Consider the following 23,488-nt stretch of genomic DNA (forward strand, 5'->3'; position numbering starts at 1 on the left):
CTCCCATTCGGTTCTCATTGCCGCGACTCTTGTCTTTCCTGCAGTCGGGAATATACTTGGGGCTGGCTCTTATTTCCCTCAAAGGGCAAGTTTCGTCCCTTTCCATTCTTTTTCAGAGGAACTTGGCTTCACTTTCTGCAGTTCAGACCTTTTTTCAGGGGGTGGCGCACGCTGCACCCCCTTATCAGCTTCCGTTGAATCCTTGGTACCTTAAACTGGTGCTCAGCGCTCTCCAGTCCTCTCCATTTGAGCCTTTGCAGTAGGTGTCCCTTCGCTTCCTGTCCTACATGGTGGCCTTTTTGGTGGCAGTCATTTCCATCCATAGGGTGTCAGAACTAGCGGCTCTTTCCTGTCGGTCGCCCTTCCTTATCATCCATCAGGACAAGGTAGTCCTTCGCCCTGTCCAGTCCTTCCTTCTGAAGGTCGTGTCGGCATTCCATCTCAATGTGGAGATCATTCTCTCTTCCTTTTGACTTGCCCCGTCTCATCCTTGTGAGCAGTTGCTCCACACTCTGGATTTGGTTTGGGCCGTTTGCTTCTATCTGTCTCAGACGTCCTCTTTGGCTGCGTCCAAAGTTTCCATTTCCCGATGGATTTCTTTGGTCATTGTGGAAGCGTACCTCATCAGTGACTAGGCTCCACCCTTCCGGGTTACTGCTTATTCTGCTCGGGCAGTAGGAGCCTCTTGGGCAGTACATTATGTGGCTTCGGCCCTTCAGGTGTGCAGGGCGGCTACCTGGTCATCTTTGCACACCTTTGCCAAATTTTACAGAGTACACACCTTTGCATCTTCTGATGCTTTTCTGGGGCGTAGAGTTTTGCAGACGGCGGTTCTCTGATTGGCTGGAGAGCTTCTTTGTCTATGACTCACCCCTGGGACTGCTCTGTAACATCCCACAGTCAAGCCTGTCCCCCCCAATGATACAGATGAGAAAACTAGATTTGTGGACTTACTATAAAATCTGTTTCTATTCCATTCATTGGGGGACACAGCTCCCACCCATTCTCTCTGGTTACGGGCCTCGTTGTAGACTGCATGATTCTGGGTTTGTACATTGTTTGGTTTTCCTTTTGCTTCTCCTACTGCTTTTGCACAAACTGTTTTAGGAGCTCACACTTTTGTGCTTAGTGTCGCCTCCTAGTGGCAGCAGCTATTCCCACGGTCAAGCCTGTGTCCTCCAATGAACGGAAGAGAAACAGATTTTACGGTAAGTACAAAAATCTAGTTATGATTGAACCCTAACTGATGTCTCTTTGAGGAAACCTGGAAGTCATAGTAATGGGACATTTTTCTGCTTCTTAGCAATGACCAAATTTTGCTCTAGCCTTATGGTATGCACATAGAACTTAATATTTGATATATGTTTTAAATATAATATTTTCTCTGGTGTTTGCTTAGTTACGATGAGCAACAAAGACAGATGGACAGCGGGTTTCCGGTACTGCTGGAGTCACAGTTCCCTGGTGTGGGAAATAAAGTGGATGCAGCCTATATGCATGAGAACGGTCAGTGATACAATATAACCGGGGGAGACAAGACATGATGGGACATATGTACGAAAGTGTTATGTTCTTAAAATTTTAGCCCATGTACTGAAAATGTACACAATTATGGAGATTTACCCAAATATTATATTATTTAAAGGAATTGTATATGATATCTACAGTGTGATGGATAACACTATTAATGATGATCTTTTCTCTTACAGGGAACATCTATTTTTATCATGGAGATGCACAGATTGAGTATGACCCAAGGATCTGCCATGTTTCAGATGTCAGGGAAGAATTCTCTGCCTTGTGTTAAGACATCATTATGGATGCTGTGCAACAAGTATAAGTGATCAAATCACACTATGTATACTATATTAAAATATATTGACCCCCCCTCCCCCCTTTGTTCTATAAATACAAATATTTTCTGCGAAACCACTAAAGCTTGGAGACCAATGGAATATTTTGAGAAAAGTGGCTTCATAGCAAAACTCAAAATGGGGCATACATCATGGTACTGGTTCATGACAATGTGCAGTATCCCAGAATTAGGGTACTTGCAAAATTGTTTCTTGTTATTTAAGTGTTATTTAAATGTGTTGTATTACCTATATAGTTTTGTATGGATAAATCAGGGTTAACAGTCCTGACTCTGCCCTTGTATGAAGCTGGGAGATGGACTTAGGTCCACCTTTAGTTCATTGTAGTGTTAGCTGAGAAAGAGAGAGGAGCTACATGTGTTCACTCCTCAAATGACTAGGTTTGAGTTCCAGAAAATCACTATCTCTGAGATCGTCATCCCTTGCAGGGCTGCGTTGAGCCTTTTTTGTCTTCCTTACAATGAGGTATCTGAGATATTTGCAAGAAAGCTATCTTCACTTTACAGTACTCCAGTAAAATAGAGAAAGAAAGAACTAGAAGGTCCAGAATCTGTATGGCCGAGCAATGGGGTCAGACAGTTAGGTATTTGCTTTTTAAGGCTGATAGAGACTTTACTGCAGTGAGAGGAACATTGCTAAAACACCTTTCACTCCTGAACACATTCCTGGCCAACCGTATCTCATTCCTGTACCCCTCAACTGGGAATTACAGACAAGTTTGCAAGAGCCTTATCGCCATCCTTAGATTCTGCAAAGAAAGGCTTTACTGAGATAGAGGGAAGGGGTACTACAACCCCTATCATTGCTCATATCCATAAATTGCCATCAGGGAAGATTTGCACTGTGTTTGGAAATGTGTTTGATAACGTTGGATGTACTACAACTCTCATTCTGCACTTTATTAAACAGAGACTTGTCTATTTCCTACAACTGGCTTGGTTACTGACTCCAGCACCATTCACCTGCCACTGAACCCACATCTCCTGCCTTGCACCAGTACAACACTCATACTACCAGGACACCCCAACTACTATCAGGCAGGGGCCCCAACATCAGGGAAGAAACGGTGTGCCCTCCTGTCAGCCCTTGGGAGCATCGGTGTGAGGATTGCCACTGTGAATAAATGTTGCAGACAGAGCCACTACCACTTACATCCTCCCCCTGTTTCTCTGGGGCTTGCAGAAAATAGACCCACCATCCCAGAATGAGAGTGTGTGGCCCCTTTCCATCTCTTGTAGGATGCACTGCTGTATTGGGGTACCATAGGACCATCCGAGGAAATTACCCTAAAGTACATCATACAGAGAATATATGCATGTTTTAAGGGGGCTAGACCCTCTATAGCTGCCAGCCAAACACTTGTTAGGGCATTAACTCTCCCATCCCCATACACTTCAAGTGTGCATGTGTTTTCAGAGGCGGCTTATCTCCCTTGAGAACAAAAGGATTAAGCATGTAAAATTCACAATGCCTGAGCCTTCTTTTTGCTGGCATCTGTCATGGGAGACTTGGGCCTCCACTATACCCATGAGGTAGTCATCCGGCCCTGATTCTCTCCAATCAGTCCACCCAGTTTTTGATATATTCATATATTCCTAGGAGGAATAAAAGAGGAACAGCATCACACATCGTTCTAAGAAAAGATGCTCCAGAATTATTATTTCATAGGGCATACAAGTATTTACTTAAAAAAGACATGTCAGGAGAGCAGACAGGTCCTCTTTGAGGTGGACGAGAGTGGTAGGAGAAAAGATGATCTTCAGGTTGATTTTCTCCTCTCTCTCTCTAGTTTTTTGTTTTTGTCTGAATAGGCTAGAATTAACGAATATGGAATATAGCAGTGCTAAGTTGAAATCGAAATTCGATTATTATAACTTGAATTAATCGAATTGCGATTTCAACGTAATTCTCAAATCCGACAGTACATTCTAGTATATGGAGACGTTCCCATGGTCCAATTAAAAAAAAAAAAAAAAAATGAATATTCGATTTCGCTAATATATAGAACTATATACTAAATATTCGCGAAATCTCGAAGTCACGATATTCGAGAAAAAAATTTGCAATTAGAATATTCGCGCTCAACACTAGTGAAGATGTGGATCTCTGTGCAGATTCAGATCAGTGGTGGAGGGGAATAATCTTAAACTGAGTTAGGGTCTACCCTTTTTGACTGTTACTGGAGTGGTCCTAGTGACTTCTTGTCATTGTTCTTGCAAAAGGAAGATCTTTTCAATCACAATCACTGCTTTATTAAACGGTTTATCCCATGATTATTGAAAAAAATGAAAATCAGACATCATACAGTGCATGACAATCTCTTTCTTACACAGCTAGAACCAGCCCTGTACCTCACATGGATCCAGAGATCTCACCATTCATTGCTCTGCTAGATTTATATCAAGCTGGCAGCTCAGGGGGCGTGTCTTTTCTGCTGCAGTTCAGGGGGCGTGTCCATTCTGCTGCAGCTCTCTCCCTATCACAACTCAGGAGGCTGTTGACGGATGAAACTGAGCATGTGCGACCATCTCAGTGAGCCGGACAAAGAAATAAGAAAAAGAACAAACAGCAGGTGGCGCTATACAGATACATTTTATTGAATATGTCACTGACTATTCTAAATGTTTACTTACATGCAATTACAAAAGTATTCAGATCCAGGTGCTGGTTTGAAAACTTTAGAATAGAATAACCCTCTGCAACTTCGGCCAACAATTATTTCTCTTGATCCCCCCCATAGATGTGTTCTTAATAGGTAGAGGGTAGGAAGCCTCTGCCAGACTCCTTTGGTTGTGGCTTATCCCCCTAGAGAAAAAAGCCAATTGCCCAATCCTTCAGTAGGTGGGTAGTAACTCTAAAAACGCTGAGGCAGATTCATCTAATGCATATGGCTACCGTTAGCCACTACCATTTCTGAAGGCGCTTTTCAAAACCATACCTAGGGTAGCCCATCAATGTTTAATTGGTGGGAGCATGACCACTTAGACTGGGCCAACCAGCCAAATGAAGGGCCGCTATGCTCCTTCTAACACTGTGGCCCCTTTATTATGTACATAGGCAAAGCAGCTCATTTGTATTGGTGGAGCTTTCAGGTGGTCGGTAGGGTTAGAACTTCCACTGATTATCATTTGAGTCAGTAGAAGCACTGATTAAGCACAACTGAGTGGTAGATCTGCCAACATGACCACATCCCTCAGACCATATCTAGATCCTCACAAGCCACAGTCTCTTTGAGTGAGACCCATTTGCACACCACACCTAAATCAAAGTATTAAGATCTGGGGTGATTTTATGTATCATTAAAACAATATAAAGCAGACATATATTTCACAATGTTTATCAGCTGTCTCCACTATTAAGCTGTCAGATGTCAGATATCACACCTTTACAGGGTCAGATCAAGACTAGTGGAGGCCCCGGAGAAAAACATGATTGGGACTCCTGCCAGTTTTTACGAAGAAGGAAAATAAGAAGTTGCATGTTCATAATATCCAAATAAAATGGCCATATACTGCCTATATAACAGTACCCCTAAATGACAGGGTACAAATAATACCACAACCACCACCTTGAAATAAAATTGAGATGACCTTACAAAGAGGAGTTTTAGAGTAGATTGCGTGGAGATCCCTTTAGTGAGGACCCCTAAATGGTGGAGGACCCAGCAGGGGTGTAGCTAGGTGATGGCTGCCAGTGCTTGTTCTGGGTGCCAGAGGGGCTACCAAAAATAATTTTGCCCTGGAAAATGTGCTGTATTTTGTATTATTTCACACCCAAAAATACATCCAAAAGCATCTGGCTTATGGAGAGTTTTAGCCTTTTTAGGCATTTATGTGGCTTTTTTTTTTATTGTCCCTTTTTTTTTTTTATTGCATGCCTTGCATTGGAAAGTATGTACTTTTACTCATTGGTAAAAAAAAATGCCATGCAAAGGCGCCAATAAAAATGCAGCACACACTGACACACGTTTTTTCAAGCAGGGCCAAAAAAAATGGAGATCTATGAGACAAAAATATCTGACAATGAGGACAAAAACGTCCCACCCAGAACGTGCTATGATTTGAAAGAAAACACAGTTGACCCAAAAAATGGATCTCAAGTTTCAAATAATACCACTTAAAAAAAAAATGTCTGTTTATGCTGCATTTAATAGACTTCCATGTAACATCTGGAGCTGTTTTTTTTTTTTACTAACAAAAAGCACCAAAAACTCTCAAAAACTCCTATGTGCCGCACCTGTCTAAGAATATTTAAATATAAATGGACTCCTTTACATGGGCCATCAATCGGAGCAATTATTAGGATGCTCATTCCCAATTATTGCCCTAAGTAAAAATGCCGCTCATCACCCGAGGAATGAGCTCGTTCATCAGTGAAAGCATCGTTGTTGCGGAAACCAAAATCACTGCTTAAATAGGGATCTGCTGCTGAATCTGTGTGGGGGGCAAGTGATTGCAGTAGTGATTCTTCATCCCTATACAGGGGAAATGACTGGTCCATGTAAATGCAGCTCTGACCTCCTCTGCTGAGCAGGAAGTTATTGGGAATGAACGGTTTGGTCCCAATAAATGACTTTTCAAAAAGGCCTTAAAAGGGGTTATCCTATCCCATGATTAATATAAAAAATGAAAATCATGCATAATCTAGTACATGACAACCTATATCTAACAAAGCTAGAACCAGCCCTGTACCACACATGGATCCAAAAGATCTTCCCATTCATTGCTCCAATCGTTCTGCTAGATATATTTTCAAGGGGACGTGTCCTTTCTCAGTAGGTGTGTATTGTCTGCTGTAGCTAGTGGCAGTTGAAGGATGGAACTGGAATAGAACATGTATTTATTGGATAAAATATGAAATAATAAAACCTTAACAAGCACCCGCTGGGATTTATTTCCCTTATATTGTGGTCTTGTGTCCTCCCCGTGCGGGTGTGCCTTGGGTCCAGGTGCTGGCTATTCCTTGGAAGGATGGAACTGAGCATGTGCTTCCATCCCAGTGAGCAGAACATTGAAATTAGAAAAAGAGCAAACAGCAGGTGGCGCTGTACAGAGAGATTTCATTGAATAACTCCGCGGCTATAATACATTTCTAATTGCACTCAGTTACAGGACTATTTAGATCAAGATGTTGGTTTAAAAACTGTAGAATATTATTCGTGGGGCAACCCCTTTAACTGAACCTTTGCCTCAGGTGATTGATGCCATTATCTAGTCTAAGGGTGCATTCACACAACAGTATCCGTCTTGCGGTGTGCAAATTGCAGATACACAAAATACGGATGTGGTCCTTGTGTATCCTGCACTTTTTGCGGGCTGCATTGAAAAAAGGCCAAAAAGCAGACAAGAATAGGACACTTCCTATAATTTGTTGCTTGGCCACATGGATGCATTGCTGACAGCGCACAGATGACATATGTGTCTGCATTTTCTGTAGCCCATAGAAATGAATAGGTCCACTTGCGATCTGCAAAAAATGCGATCAGAGGGGAACAATAAAATACGGTGTGAATGCACCCTAATCCATACTTGCCTTCACACAGGAGAATAATACTTATAGATGCTTATATGCTTTATTGTTCATCATCCGTTCATATTCTTGATATATTACGACCACGGAGATACCCAGGAGACAGCTTCTTGACACCCGCAGGTTCAGACCTTTCATTATTGCCCAACCACCCATGATGTATTCACGTCTCCAGATAAAACTCTGTGTCCTGGGGCTATTTGCTGATTGTAGAGGAATGTGTTTGTTGCATTCACATTCCTCTGGTAAACTGAGCACTGACGTTGACACATTTCTGAGAGATCACATTATCATCTTATTAAGACGTTTGTGTAATGGAAATGGAGGCATTCATCATAAAAGTCATGTGGCTGCATGAATGTGAAAAGTAGCACAATATCAAGTAGGTTGTGGAATCAGCCACCTGTCAACAGGAGCACCAAACATGTAAGGGTTGTCAGTTGTAACAGTCATATCAGGTCAATATACAGAATCCAGGAATGAGTGTGTTCATCACAGACGTGCTTCATATGATCACTATCTAACTGGCCTACATGTCCTAAACTAAACTGTTGGTAAATGCCACCAGGCTTGGCCTGGTCCACAGGAGAATCCAGCTCCCAGAAGAAGACAACCCTATTCAAAGCTGTATGAACTCTTAGCAGGGTTGCGAACCGTCCAGAAATATCTGGACAGTCCATAAAAATAGGTGAAATATTTCCTGTGTCTGTGATAAAAAAAATAGATGTGTCCCGTGATTTTTTGGAGGCTGGAGGTACTTGACTAGATTATTTTGGTGGTAACTATCATTATTTCACAGCTCACAGTAAATGCTGGTAATAAATTCTCATCAGAGCTATAGACATGTATAATCTTTATCATTCATTATGGTTTTCCAAATTGTCCATAAAAATGTTGGCTGTCCTTAATTTTAGGATAAATTGTCCAAAAAAAGAAAAATCCTGGTTGGAAACCCTGCCTCTTAGATGATGAGGGAACTAGTAACCACAGTAAATGGAGGCAGCTTCCTTTGTCTACAGATCTCCAACCCATCAACAACACAATCATGGGGATTTATGATTAAATATGGCAGCCGGGGGTCTAACTAAGACCTCCAGGACTGTCATATGTAGATGTCTATTAGGCCGTACCTTAAGCACTGGAATACATAGGCACATTTGTGACGAAACCAACCTCGCCACTGGGTGGTGGAGAGGCCTGGATACCAGCCTCTTGCCCCAGGATTATGGGCCCTCTCATCAGCCAGGCTTCCTTTGTTCACAAAGGACTTTTACTAACTTTTGAACCCCTTGTCTAATTCGTGCCATTTTGGGATATGTTAAATGTCTATGTGTACTGTAAAGGGTGGGACAGTGTATATTTGAGTAGTGATGTCTGTCCTATTGTCCCCACGTGTGTATTGGCGATTTCCCTTTGTCCTGAGAAATAATTGAATTACTCCTCGGTTGTCTCCAGGACAGAAGACACTGTGTATTCTCCTGCCTGTGATACAATTGCATCAACCCATTGTGTGGGGTAATTGTATTACAGGCAGAGGGGAGGATTTTGTGTGGGAGTGTCTGAGTGTATTGTACGTGTTTATTGGTCGGTTTTACAAAACCCTGTGGGTGGTAACCTTGTTGGAAAATGTGTATAAGTCAATGCTTGTGTGTTCAATAATGAGTTCCTGTTTTACTCTTCATCATGTTTAGGCTGGTATTTGGGTAACTAATCGACACTGGGGATTGCTATACGCTGAAGATTTGCTATACTCCCCTGGCTATACTATTAGCTCTTGTAAGGGATGTTCCTGCTCTCTGGATTTAGGAGAGGTTCACCAAGTGGAGCCTGGAGCCTTGTCGTAGGTCCAGGGTAGGTAGGAGACGGTGGAGTGCTTGGAGTCCTCGGGAAGCGCTAGGAGCATCTATCGACGGAGGTACCCGGTCGGGGTGCCAGGAGATCCGTTACAACATTAATACCATATATGTCAAAAGTTAAAGGAGTTCTCTGAGACAGGGAATCCCTTTTCATATGGGATTAAAAAAGAAGACGAAAATATGTCCGATTCTGGAGCCAACCTCTCTTCTCCTCCGCTTCTGATCTCTGCTGTATCAGAAGAGTGACGTCCTGAGTAAATGCAGTGACCTCACTTCTGACAGCCAATCAATGGCCTCAGGGGTAATGTTTGTAGGCTTGGCATCACTGAAGCCACTGATTGGCCAGCAGTGGTGACATACATGTAGACAGGACGTCACACTGCCGATCCAGCGGGGAAGAGAAGCGGAGGTGAAGGGAGCTCCTCACTTGATCCTATCTGGCCATATCAAAAGAGGTGCCTTGAATTTCGAGAGCATTTCACGTCTGTCTTCCATGATGCCATCCGAGTTGTGCCCGTGATTTTCCCAAAACCATAGACTTCAATGGGAGTGCTTGGTCCGCATCACGGATCAAAGTAGTGCATGTCTCTGTGATTTTTATACTGACCGATAGACAGTAAAAAAATAACTGAAATGTGAACAGACATATTTAAAACAATTTGCAAATTTGTATAGAGAAATCTATGGGGTCATTTATCAAACTGGTGTAAAGTAGAAGTGACTTAGTCATCCCTAGCAACCAATCAGATTCCAGCTTTCATTTTCCAAAGGAGCTGTCAAAAAACTAAAGGTGGAATCTGATTGGTTGCTATGGGAAACTAAGCCAGTTCTATTTTACACCAGTTTGATAAATGATCCTACTAGTCATTATAGGCAGTCCTCTCTGAGTTGTCATCTGGGAAGGTTTTCCTTTGGGTCCTACATTCTGTGTTGGTTATTTTATGCATGCATCCACCACTAGAGGGGGCTGAGTGCATACATTGGGCATACACCAGTCTTCATAATAAGATGCGCTAAATACATTTAGAGCGGGACCTCAGGTGCTGTCTCTGTCTGTCACAAACTGAAATCTATGCCAGGTAGGCCATGGTGTAGGCTTCCGTTTTAATTCATGGAATTTTTCTGGTGTATATTATCATAAATGTGTCAGGCTGAGGTGCTTGTGACCCCTTTTGTTAAGCTCCTTCCACCTTCTTCCAAAATTTGTGATGCTTGCATGCAAGTACTGCCGTATCACTTTGGTAAATGTGCCCCAATTATGTCAGTACTAACACAATATGCAATAAATTCATAAAAGTAATTCATGAGTCGTACTGCAGAAAAAGAGTGCATGTCACTATTTCTTGTTATTTTCCTACTTCCTAGAAATACATTGTCAGGACTTCTGCGCACAATGAGTCCTCTCAATTATGTTAGCACAGCACAGTAGTCCTAACTGGGTATTTCAGTGCAGTTTTAAGTGCTGACAGCGGGTTAACTGAGGGCAGAAGGGAAATAACAATAAGTGATCTGGACTCCTTATCTGCAGGACTACACGTACATTAATGTAGATAATAGTCTAAAATCGGGGTGACAGATTTCCTTTAAAGCAGACACATTTATTATTAATGGCTATTTGCAGTATTAAGAGTGCTGCATCAGAAAAAATAACCAGTGAGCACAGAATATTGGTCATAAGGAAGGAATTTCTAAAGCAGGAGAAATTGACAGGTTTTAATTTGATGTGCAGATTTAGCAATTTATGGACTACGGAGGAATTTCCTGATTGCCATTTGCATCATTTTCCCTATAGTTAGTGATTGCATAACAATCCCAACATAGACATCCCCACAGGATGCGCCCAATGTGTTAAATGTCTGGTGTTCTGTCCTGACATGGAGCCTTTTTGCTATTGGCAAGGGTGGGGGGATTTAAAAAAAGTACATTTTTCCCCTCTGTGTTCATCATCTGTGTCCTACTTTGTCCTACTGAAGATGCTTCCATTATATACAGTATATACAGTATATAGAACTTACAGACCTGGAGTTTCCAGATCAATGAACCTTGATATATAATATACCCCATCTGATTAGAAGGAACAGCTTTTCCAGTGATGTTAGTAATTAGGATGCGGTTGAGACTCCTTCCTCCATTTCCTTCCTCTTCATGGTGGAACAAGAGCTTATGGGAGTTTCCCAATCCTGTTGTATGTTTTTATATAAGGACTGCAGAAAACCTGTATGGTCTCAATAAGGCGACCCAGTCAGTGCAATGGAGCGGCCGTGATGCTCCTGCCAGTATTGCACATCCTTACAATGTTTACATAGATTCAGGACCTTGTCCGTATGAGTGAGTTCCCAGGACTGCAGGTCACCCAATTCAATTGTCTCCCTGAGGGCCTATACTAATCTTCTGATTATTTTAGTCCACAGTCTCTGGCCTGTGTTCTGGAATGTAATGGTACACAGAGATTACACGCAGTGATGTCACAGAACAGGATGAAATACACAGTGATGTCAAAGTACAGGGATAATAAATACAGTGAAGTCACAGTACAGGGATAATAAACACAGTGATGTCACAGTACAGGATAATAAACACAGTGATGTCACAGTACAGGGATAATAAACACAGTGATGTCACAGTACAGGGATAATAAACACAGTGATGTCACAGTACAGGATAATAAACACAGTGATGTCACAGTACAGGGATAATAAACACAGTAATGTCACAGTACAGGGATAATAAACACAGTGAAGTCACAGTACAGGGATAATAAACACAGTGATGTCACAGTGCAGGGATAATAAACACAGTGATGTCACAGTACAGGGATAATAAACACAGTGATGTCACAGTACAGGGATAATAAACACAGTGATGTCACAGTACAGGGATAATAAACACAGTGATGTCACAGTGCAGGGATAATAAACACAGTGATGTCACAGTACAGGGATAATAAACACAGTGATGTCACAGTACAGGGATAATAAACACAGTGATGTCACAGTACAGGGATAATAAACACAGTGATGTCACAGTACAGGGATAATAAACACAGTGATGTCACAGTACAGGGATAATAACACAGTGATGTCACAGTACAGGGATAATAAACACAGTGATGTCACAGTACAGGGATAATAAACACAGTGAAGTCACAGTACAGGGATAATAAACACAGTGATGTCACAGTACAGGATAATAAACACAGCGATGTCACAGTACAGGATAATACACACAGTGATGTCACAGTACAGGGATAATAAATACAGTGATGTCACAGTACAGGGATAATAAACACAGTGATGCCACAGTACAGGGATAATAAATACAGTGATGCCACAGTACAGGGATAATAAACACAGTGATGTCACAGAACAGAGATAATAAACATAGTGATGATACAGTACAGGGATAATAAACACAGTGATGTCACAGTAGAGAGATAATAAATACAGTGATGTCACAGTGCAGGGATAATAAACACAGTGATGTCACCGTACAGGGATAATAAACACAGTGATGTCACAGAACAGGGATAATAAACACAGTGATGTCACAGTACAGGGAAAATAAGCACAGTGATGTCACAGTACAGGGATAATAAACACAGTGATGTCACAGAACAGGATAATTAACACAGTGATGTCACAGTACAGGATACAAAACACAGTGATGTCACAGTACATGCATAATAAACACAGAGATGTCACAGTGCAGGGATAATAAACACAGAAATGTCACAGTACAGGGATAATAAACACAGTGATGTCACAGTACAGAGATAATAAACACAGTGATGTCACAGTACAGAGATAATAAACACAGTGATGTCTCAGTTGCAGGGATAATAAACACAGTGGATGTCAAAGTGCAGGGATAGTAAACACAGTGTTTTTACAGTACAGGGATAATAAACACAGTGATGTCACAGTACAGGGATAATAAACACAGTGATGTCACGGTACAGGGATAATAAGCACAGTGATGTCACAGTACAGAGATAATAAACACAGTGATGTGACAGTACAGGGATAATAAGCACAGTGATGTCACAGTACAGGGATAATAAACACAGTGTTTTTACAGTACAGGGATAATAAACACAGTGATGTCACAGTACAGAGATAATAAACACAGTGATGTCACAGTACAGGATAATAAGCACAATGATGTCACAGTACAGGGATAATAAACACAGTTATGTCACAGTACAGGATAATGAACACAGTGATGTCACAGTACAGGGATAATAAACACAGTGATGTCACAGTACAGGATAATACACACAGTGATGTCACAGTACAGGGATGATAAACACAGCGATGTCACAGAACAGAGATAATAAACATAGTGATGATACAGTACAGGGATAATATACATAGTGATGTCACAGTACAGGGATAATAAACACAGTGATGTCACAGTAGAGAGATAATAAATACAGTGATGTCACAGTGCAGGGATAATAAACACAGTGATGTCACAGTACAGGGATAATAAACACAGTGATGTCACAGAACAGGGATAATAAACACAGTGATGTCACAGTGCAGAGATAATTACAGTGATATCACAGAACAGGATACAAAACACAGTGATGTCACAGTAGAGAGATAATAAACACAGTGATGTCAAAGTGCAGGGAAAATAACACAGTGATTTCACAGTACTTTAGTAATAAACACAGTGATGTCACAATACAGAGATAAATACAGTGATATCATAGAACAGGATACAAAACACAGTGATGTCATAGTACAGGGATAATAAACACAGTGATGTCACACTACAGGGATAATAAACACAGTGATGTCACAGTACAGGGAAAATAAACACAGTGATGTCACAGTAGAGAGATAATAAACACAGCAATGTCACAGTACAGGGATAATAAACACAGTGATGTCACAGAACAGGATAATTAACATAGTGATGTCACAGTACAGGATAATAAGCACAATGATGTCACAGTACAGGGATAATAAACACAGTGATGTCACCGTACAGCGATAATAAACACAGTGATGTCACAGTACAGGGATAATAAACACAGTGATGTCACAGTACAGGGATAATAAGCACAGTGATGTCACAGTACAGGGATTCTAAACACAGTGATGTCACAGTACAGGGATAATAAACACAGCGATGTCACAGAACAGGGATAATAAACAGGATGATGTCACAGTACCGGATAATAAACACAGAAATGTCACAGTACAGGGCTAATAAACGCAGTGTTTTTACAGTACAGGGATAATAAACACAGTGATGTCACGGAATAGGATAATGAACTCAGTGATGTCACAGTACAGGGATAATAAACACAGTGGTGTCACAGTACAGGGATAATAAACACAGTGGTGTCACAGTACAGGGATAATAAACACAGTGTTTTTACAGTACAGGGATAATAAACACAGTGATGTCACAGTACAGAGATAATAAACACAGTGATGTCACAGTACAGGATAATAAGCACAATGATGTCACAGTACAGGGATAATAAACACAGTGATGTTGTTATGGACTATTGATACAAAATGGATACTTGCTTGTTGAGCTAAGATGGCGGCCAGGCATTCAGCCTACACCTATAAACTAGAATCTTACTTTGTGTTTTTATCATGTGTTTCTTTGTGGTTTCCGTTCAGCTCAAGCAAGCAGCTACAAAGAAAGAAGTAACGGTTTCACCCAGGAACAAGGGGGGGAGGGAGAAGGAATTTCCTCTGGCCGTCAAGGTTACAGAAAAGTAGAGAGTTCATAGCCAATAGAAAATATATACTTTATCTTTCACCCCCCCCCTCACTCCCTCCTCTCGTGAAACCCATGTTGTTTTCAGAAATAAACCAGAGATACTGATTAACTCCATGTAGTGAGTTGTCTGTCTGATCTCTCCGTGCACGTATCTTAATTAATTAATTTGGAGCAGTACATCAACTGAACTGGCAGCTTTGTCAGAACCAGAACAATTTTGGCACCCAACGTGGGGCTCGAGGATTGGACCCTCTGTTCCCGTACCCCCAGAGACCAGACGAGGAGAGGCGCACTAACGGACACCGGGATCGCAACCCGTGATATGAGGTAGGAAAATTGAGTCATCTTGCCTATAAAGTGTCCCCTGGTGTAGCCTCTTGGTGTTCGTCTGAGGGAGGGGTGCGGAAGCAGTCTGGGACGTCCTCGAGGGCATGAAAGTAAGAACCCCATATGTTTTCTTAAAGTCTTGATGTACTGTGTTGTGCCTATAAGTTGTGAAGACCCTGTTGACAAGTATCATTGACTGAGACACGGAGTTCTCCTGTGTTCCTGTATCGGAGTTCAGCCCGGTGTCTGACTCAAATCTCCATAAAGGGGACGATCACAGATGGGTGGAGAGCGGTTCGCGGTAGCCCAGAGTGTGCTGACCGGAACTCAAAGGTCTTCACGTCCAGTGATTACTCTATGCAGAGGTCTTTAGGCGGCTTCAGTAGGTACGAGAGATAATGGGAAATGAGGAAAGTGTCCCGAAGGGTTACTGTTCACCTGAACAGTACGTGGCGGACAGGAGAGGCAAACGTTTCATAAAAGGATTAAGTAAGTTGGAGAAGAGTTAAAGGTGTCTGTAAAGGAGGCATCCTCATAAAAGGATTAAGTAAGTTGGAGAAGAGTTAAAGGTGTCTGTAAAGGAGGCATCCTATGTAGTGCTACCTGGCAAGTGTTGTTAAACGAGAAGAGAGGGAAGTTAGAAGATGATTAATTGACAGACATGGTCCGTGTGTGGTTGGACTGTAGTAAAGAATTTGAACAGACCGGGGGGGGGGGAACTAAATTTTGATGAGAAAAGACAGATATTTCTGTAAGCCTGGTGTTGCATTGATACATGACTAGCCACCACCCTATAATGGCGCCGGGAAGAAAGCAGGTGGGTGGACCTGCAAAACATGTGGTCAACAGAATCCCTGCTCCCGTGATACGTGCCTTCCCTGTGGGGTTCCCCACCCACAAAACCACACCTTGGTAACTACTCCCCGGCACGTCCCATCACTTCCCGTGTTAGCTACAGCGCCATCTTGTCCCCAGGCAACGCCCATGAACGGACCTTTAATATCATTCGGTCCGGACCCCCCCCCGTCACTCCTATGTCACCCCTAGTGTCCCGGTGATCTCTATGCTGTACCCGATGATAAACCCGGACGGTACATTCATGCTACCCCACTCACCTGCCACCCTTACTCCTATAATGGTAGGGGGGCAACCTGATGAAGCAGAACAGGGGGATGCAGACGGTGCTGCAGAATCCACAATGGGCATACAAAATGCACCGGGTAATATGCAAACTCCTTCGCGGGGTACCCCGACAGACTACGGTGATCCGCCAACTTTACCCCTGGCACCACAGTGGACTGTACCCATGACCGTGCGCCCATCACGACGTTCACAAGATCAAATACTGCAGGGTCAGATTACAGAGTTACAAAAGAACTTACAGAAAATTGAGCAGGGAAACCTTGAGACACTGAAAGAAGCCCTAGCACTTAACCGGCCACAGGGACCACCAAAATATGTGTCTTTCACCCCACAACAGTTATTCACCATAGTGAATTTACTGCCTGACCCTGAGACCCATCCCATGCCCTTTTTCAGGAAACTGTCCCAAGTGCATCAAACCTATGGGTGCACATGGTCGGACCTGCAAAGTATAGTGGAAAACAAGACGGGTGAATACTCCTCACTGATAATGGATCAAATCCACATTCCTGAACTTAAAAGGTGCTAACTTTGACCCCCAAGATCATGAGTCTGGAGAATTCTTTATAGAACAACTACAGAAATGGACAAAAGCTAAATTTGCAGATCATTCCAAGCAGATCATTTCACCACACTGCAGGACAGCTGCGGGGGATCAGTTGACCCCCACCTTTTTTCTTTTCACAGAAATGTTGGTTTCTGCTGTGTTAGTTTAAGCTCCTCTTTCTGATAAGAAACTGTCTTGCTTCTTGGTCTTTGTGGTTTTTACTCAAATTATGTGACACCCACAGATGCCGGATGTCTGACAATAAAATTCTGCACTGATTTATATAAGCAAGGGGATTCGCTGCAAACCATTTTGCACCTCATCCCCAATACTCTCTGGGCCAGAGGACCCCAGGATATTGGATACCTCAGTGTCCCACCAGTCACTGTGACCCTGAAGGACCCCAAAGTCCTACCATACAAAGAGACTGGACCCAGTAGCCAGAGAAGCCCCTTCCTGTGTCAGAGCTATCCATGCTGCCAGCTCTCTTCTAAACGTCACATCTGACGTTGTGCTAGGTCATCCCCTCACTATTCTGGCTCTCCATGACGTTTCTGCCATCCTCCAGCAGACTCAACCTAAACACCTCACTGCACAGCGCCACCTCCGGCTTCCGTGTAGTTTGCTTCTGCCAGATAATGTCACCATTCAGAGGTGCCGCATCCTCAATCCTGCTGCACTCCTTCCTCTTCCAAGGGGGGAGTATACTGGAGAATCTGAAGATTTTATTGATCTACAGGCACACTCGAGCTGACACCTCTGAAGCCAGAGGAAAGGCCCTAGCTGACCAAGCTGCGAAGGAAGCAGCAGTGAAAGAGGAAAGAGTCCAGTCAAACCAGATTATGATAACACAGGAAGACCTGGAACAAGAAGAAATCACATAGGACCTCCTGAAACAAATACAGAAACAGGCCACGCCACAAGAAAAATTGGATTGGCTAAAAGAGTCAGCCCAAGAAGAGAAAGAATCTGGACTGTGGACCCAAGGAAGGAGAGCATCTCTGCCCAAAGCTCTCTATCCTCTGATAGCTTCAATAGCTCATGGGCCCACCCACCAATCTAAGACCATCATGAAAGAACTAATAGACAATGGCCCCAGGGATAACCCCTGTCCTGGTGAGGCATACTCAGTCTTGCCTCATCTGTGCGCAGTGCAACCCGGGAAGACCTGAGCCTACACCAACCAAATGTCTCCCCAAAGCCCAGTACCCGTTCCAACGGATTCAAATTGACCACATCCAGATGCCAATGTGCCAAGGGTTTCAATATGTGCTAGTAGTGATAGACTTGTTCTCTGGGTGGCCAGAAGCCTACCCCGTCCAAAACCAGACAGCAACCACTACTGCAAAAAAACTGATGCAGGAGCTTGTCTGTAGGTTCGGAGTACCTGAGGTCATTGAGAGTGATCAGGGCCCAGCATTCACTGCTAGATTAACCCAAGAAGTCTGGAAGATGGTAGGGTCACACTTAGCCTATCACACACCCTACAGACCCCAAAGCAGCGACAAAGTCAAACGACTGAACGAGGTACTGAAGTCCAAGATGCTGAAAATGACTGGGGAGACAGGGCTCAGTTGGGTACAATGCCTGCCAATAGCACTATTTTCAGTTAGACACACCCCTAGGCCTCCACACCAAATTTTGTTTAGGACACGGCCTAGGATGGGACAGTACTTCCCACAGCAATTGCAAATGCATTATGAATCTGTTGCTAAATATGTGATTGCCCATAGTAAACAATTGTCTAACATATGTGCACAAGTTTTCTCTTCCATTCCAGATCCTGACTCCCTAGAAGGAATACACACTCTCAAACCTGGAGAGTGGGTGGTGGTCAAGAAACACGTCAGAAACACCCTCGAACCACGATACAAGGGGCCTTACCAGGTGTTGCTGACTACCCCGACCTCTGTGAAACTCGAAGGGAGGCTTACCTGGATCCACGCCTCACATTGTAAAAGAGTAAAGGCTGTCCCGACGACCCTGGAACAATAAGCCATGAGGATTCACATACTGATCATGACTTTGACAGTGGGCATATCTGCAGTGTTCACGCCACTGGGTAATGAATGGGACACTGGGCTAATGTCACATGTTTTCCTAGCTGGACACACTGTTATTGTCTCCAAGTACAAACCAAAGGTATGACATTTAGTCCACACATACACTCAGGTTGCAATGATTCAAAAACAGACAGCCACGTGCAGTGTATTGGTGTAGATGCTGAGAACGGAAAGGATCTGCCCTGTAACCACCGTACTGTACAGGATCTCCGGACAGGTATATTAGCTAACGACACCGAAAGTCAGTCAAAAGGATATGAGTTGGCGAAAGGGACATAATTAGCCAAACTAATTACCCGATTATTCAATGGCACAGCAGTAGCAGTTCCAGACGACATATACTTAGTTTGTGGACACAAAGCATACAAATGGTTATCCGAGAATGTCACAGGACTGTGCACCATCGCCAAGCTTACTCCTGCCACCTTTATAGTACCACACTCTGAAATTGGCATAAATGCAGTACCTAAACACACCTTGTATCATAGGGCCAAAGATAACACACCCAGACCAAATGGCAAGCCACATGTAGTAGAGATGAGCATTACCAACAAAACTGTTAGTTCCATCTTCATATATCCCATGATAGTGCAGATGTGGGATCATCTGGTAGTAGCAACAGACTACCTGGATGACCAAATATGGGAAGTGATGAGACTTATGAATACCTCAAACATTGTGCAAAACCAGTTAATCATTGTCACCAACCAACACACATTAGTTCTAGATTATGTTACAGCTAAAGATGGAGGTATGTGCCAGGTTGTGGGACCCTCTTGTTGCCATTACATAGACCCGCAGGGTAATTTGCAAGTTAAGGTGGGTATAGAGAAAATGGCGGATTTAAGAGATAAATGGCTGGATGCACATAAAGCTGATAAAGATACATGGTGGTCTGATACCTTCTCTTCCCTTAACCCCAATAACTGGTTCAAAGGTATTTGGGGTTGGCTCATGGGAATTGTCCAGGTAATATTGCAGGTAGCCCTAGTAATATTGGTGATATATGTAGTGATTAAGCTCGTTCTTATTTGTGTGACCCGCTTTTCAAAAAGAATGAAGAAAACTGATGAACGACCTATTATGCTCCTCTACGATGAGGAAGGACAGAAGGAAACATCGTTCAACACAGCTCCCCCTCCTCACAATGATGCCTGGCTGAGATAGGGTGAGATGAATCCCAGGGTATTACCACAAGTCCGAGCAACCGGGAGCCTACCTATAAGGGGTAGGTTGTCGCCACTGCGGGTGAAGAGGATACGAATGGTATGCCCAGGGGATTCGCTAGGCGAAGGGAAAGTCTACAATCAAGTCTCCAAGGGGGGACTGTTATGGACTATTGATACAAAATGGATACTTGCTTGTTGAGCTAAGATGGCGGCCAGGCATTCAGCCTACACCTATAAACTAGAATCTTACTTTGTGTTTTTATCATGTGTTTCTTTGTGGTTTCCGTTCAGCTCAAGCAAGCAGCTACAAAGAAAGAAGTAACGGTTTCACCCAGGAACAAGGGGGGGAGGGAGAAGGAATTTCCTCTGGCCGTCAAGGTTACAGAAAAGTAGAGAGTTCATAGCCAATAGAAAATATATACTTTATCTTTCACCCCCCCCCTCACTCCCTCCTCTCGTGAAACCCATGTTGTTTTCAGAAATAAACCAGAGATACTGATTAACTCCATGTAGTGAGTTGTCTGTCTGATCTCTCCGTGCACGTATCTTAATTAATTAATTTGGAGCAGTACATCAACTGAACTGGCAGCTTTGTCAGAACCAGAACAATGTCACCGTACAGCGATAATAAACACAGTGATGTCACAGTACAGGGATAATAAACACAGTGATGTCACAGTACAGGGATAATAAGCACAGTGATGTCACAGTACAGGGATTCTAAACACAGTGATGTCACAGTACAGGGATAATAAGCACAATGATGTCACAGTACAGGGATAATAAACACAGTGATGTCACAGTACAGGATAATAAACACAGTGATGTCACCGTACAGCGATAATAAACACAGTGATGTCACAGTACAGGGATTCTAAACACAGTGATGTCACAGTACAGGGATAATAAACACAGCGATGTCACAGAACAGGGATAATAAACAGGATGATGTCACAGTACCGGATATTACATACAGTGATGTCACAGTACAGGAGCAATAAACACAGTCATTTTAGAGTGCAGGGATAATAAACACTGTGATGTCACAGTACAGGGATAATAAGCACAGTGATGTCACAGTATAGGATAATAAGCACAATGATGTCACAGTACAGGGATAATAAACACAGTGATGTCATAGTACAGAGATAATAAACACAGTGATATCACAGTACAGGGATTCTAAACACAGTGATGTCACAGTACAATGATAATAAACACAGTGATGTCACAGTACAGGATAATGAACACAGTGATGTCACAGTACAGAGATAATAAACACAGTGATGTGACAGTACAGGGATAATAAACACAGTGATGTCACAGTACAGAGATAATAAACACGGTGATGTCACAGTACAGGATAAGAAACACAGTGATGTCACAGTACAGGGATAATAAACACAGTGATGTCACAGTAGAGAGATAATAAACACAGTGATGTCAAAGTGCAGGGAAAATAACACAGTGATTTCACAGTACTTTAGTAATAAACACAGTGATGTCACAATACAGAGATAAATACAGTGATATCATAGAACAGGATACAAAACACAGTGATGTCATAGTACAGGGATAATAAACACAGTGATGTCACACTACAGGGATAATAAACACAGTGATGTCACAGTACAGGGAAAATAAACACAGTGATGTCACAGTAGAGAGATAATAAACACAGCAATGTCACAGTACAGGGATAATAAACACAGTGATGTCACAGAACAGGATAATTAACATAGTGATGTCACAGTACAGGATAATAAGCACAATGATGTCACAGTACAGGGATAATAAACACAGTGATGTCACCGTACAGCGATAATAAACACAGTGATGTCACAGTACAGGGATAATAAACACAGTGATGTCACAGTACAGGGATAATAAGCACAGTGATGTCACAGTACAGGGATAATAAACACAGTGGTGTCACAGTACAGGGATAATAAACACAGTGATGTCACAGTACAGGGATAATAAGCACAGTGATGTCACAGTACAGGGATTCTAAACACAGTGATGTCACAGTACAGGGATAATAAGCACAATGATGTCACAGTACAGGGATAATAAACACAGTGATGTCACAGTACAGGATAATAAACACAGTGATGTCACCGTACAGCGATAATAAACACAGTGATGTCACAGTACAGGGATTCTAAACACAGTGATGTCACAGTACAGGGATAATAAACACAGCGATGTCACAGAACAGGGATAATAAACAGGATGATGTCACAGTACCGGATATTACATACAGTGATGTCACAGTACAGGAGCAATAAACACAGTCATTTTAGAGTGCAGGGATAATAAACACTGTGATGTCACAGTACAGGGATAATAAGCACAGTGATGTCACAGTATAGGATAATAAGCACAATGATGTCACAGTACAGGGATAATAAACACAGTGATGTCATAGTACAGAGATAATAAACACAGTGATATCACAGTACAGGGATTCTAAACACAGTGATGTCACAGTACAATGATAATAAACACAGTGATGTCACAGTACAGGATAATGAACACAGTGATGTCACAGTACAGGGATAATAAACACAGTGATGTCACAGTACAGAGATAATAAACACGGTGATGTCACAGTACAGGATAAGAAACACAGTGATGTCACAGTACAGGGATAATAAACACAGTGATGTCACAGTACAGAGATAATAAACACAGTGATGTCACAGTACAGGATAATAAACACAGTAATGTCACAGTACAGAGATAATAAACACAGTGATGTCACAGTACAGGGATAATAAGCACAGTGATGTCACAGTGCAGGGATAATAAACGCAGTGATGTCACAGTGCAGGGATAATAAACACAGTGATGTCACGGAATAGGATAATGAACTCAGTGATATCACAGTACAGGAATAATAAACACAGGGATGTCACGGTACAGGATAATAAGCACAATGATGTCACAGTACAGGGATAATAAACACAGTGATGTCACCGTACAGAGATAATAAACACAGTGATGTCACAGTACAGGGGTTCTAAACACAGTGATGTCACAGTACAGGGATAATAAACACAGCGATGTCACAGTACAGGGATAATAAACACAGTGATGTCACAGTACAGGATAATGAACACAGTGATGTCACAGTACAGGGATGATAAACACAGCGATGTACAAGAACAGAGGATAATATAAACCTAGTGACTGATACAGTACAGGGATAATATACAATTGTTGTCAC

This window comes from Bufo gargarizans, chromosome 3, assembly GCF_014858855.1.
Source record: "Bufo gargarizans isolate SCDJY-AF-19 chromosome 3, ASM1485885v1, whole genome shotgun sequence".
NCBI lineage: Eukaryota > Metazoa > Chordata > Amphibia > Anura > Bufonidae > Bufo > Bufo gargarizans.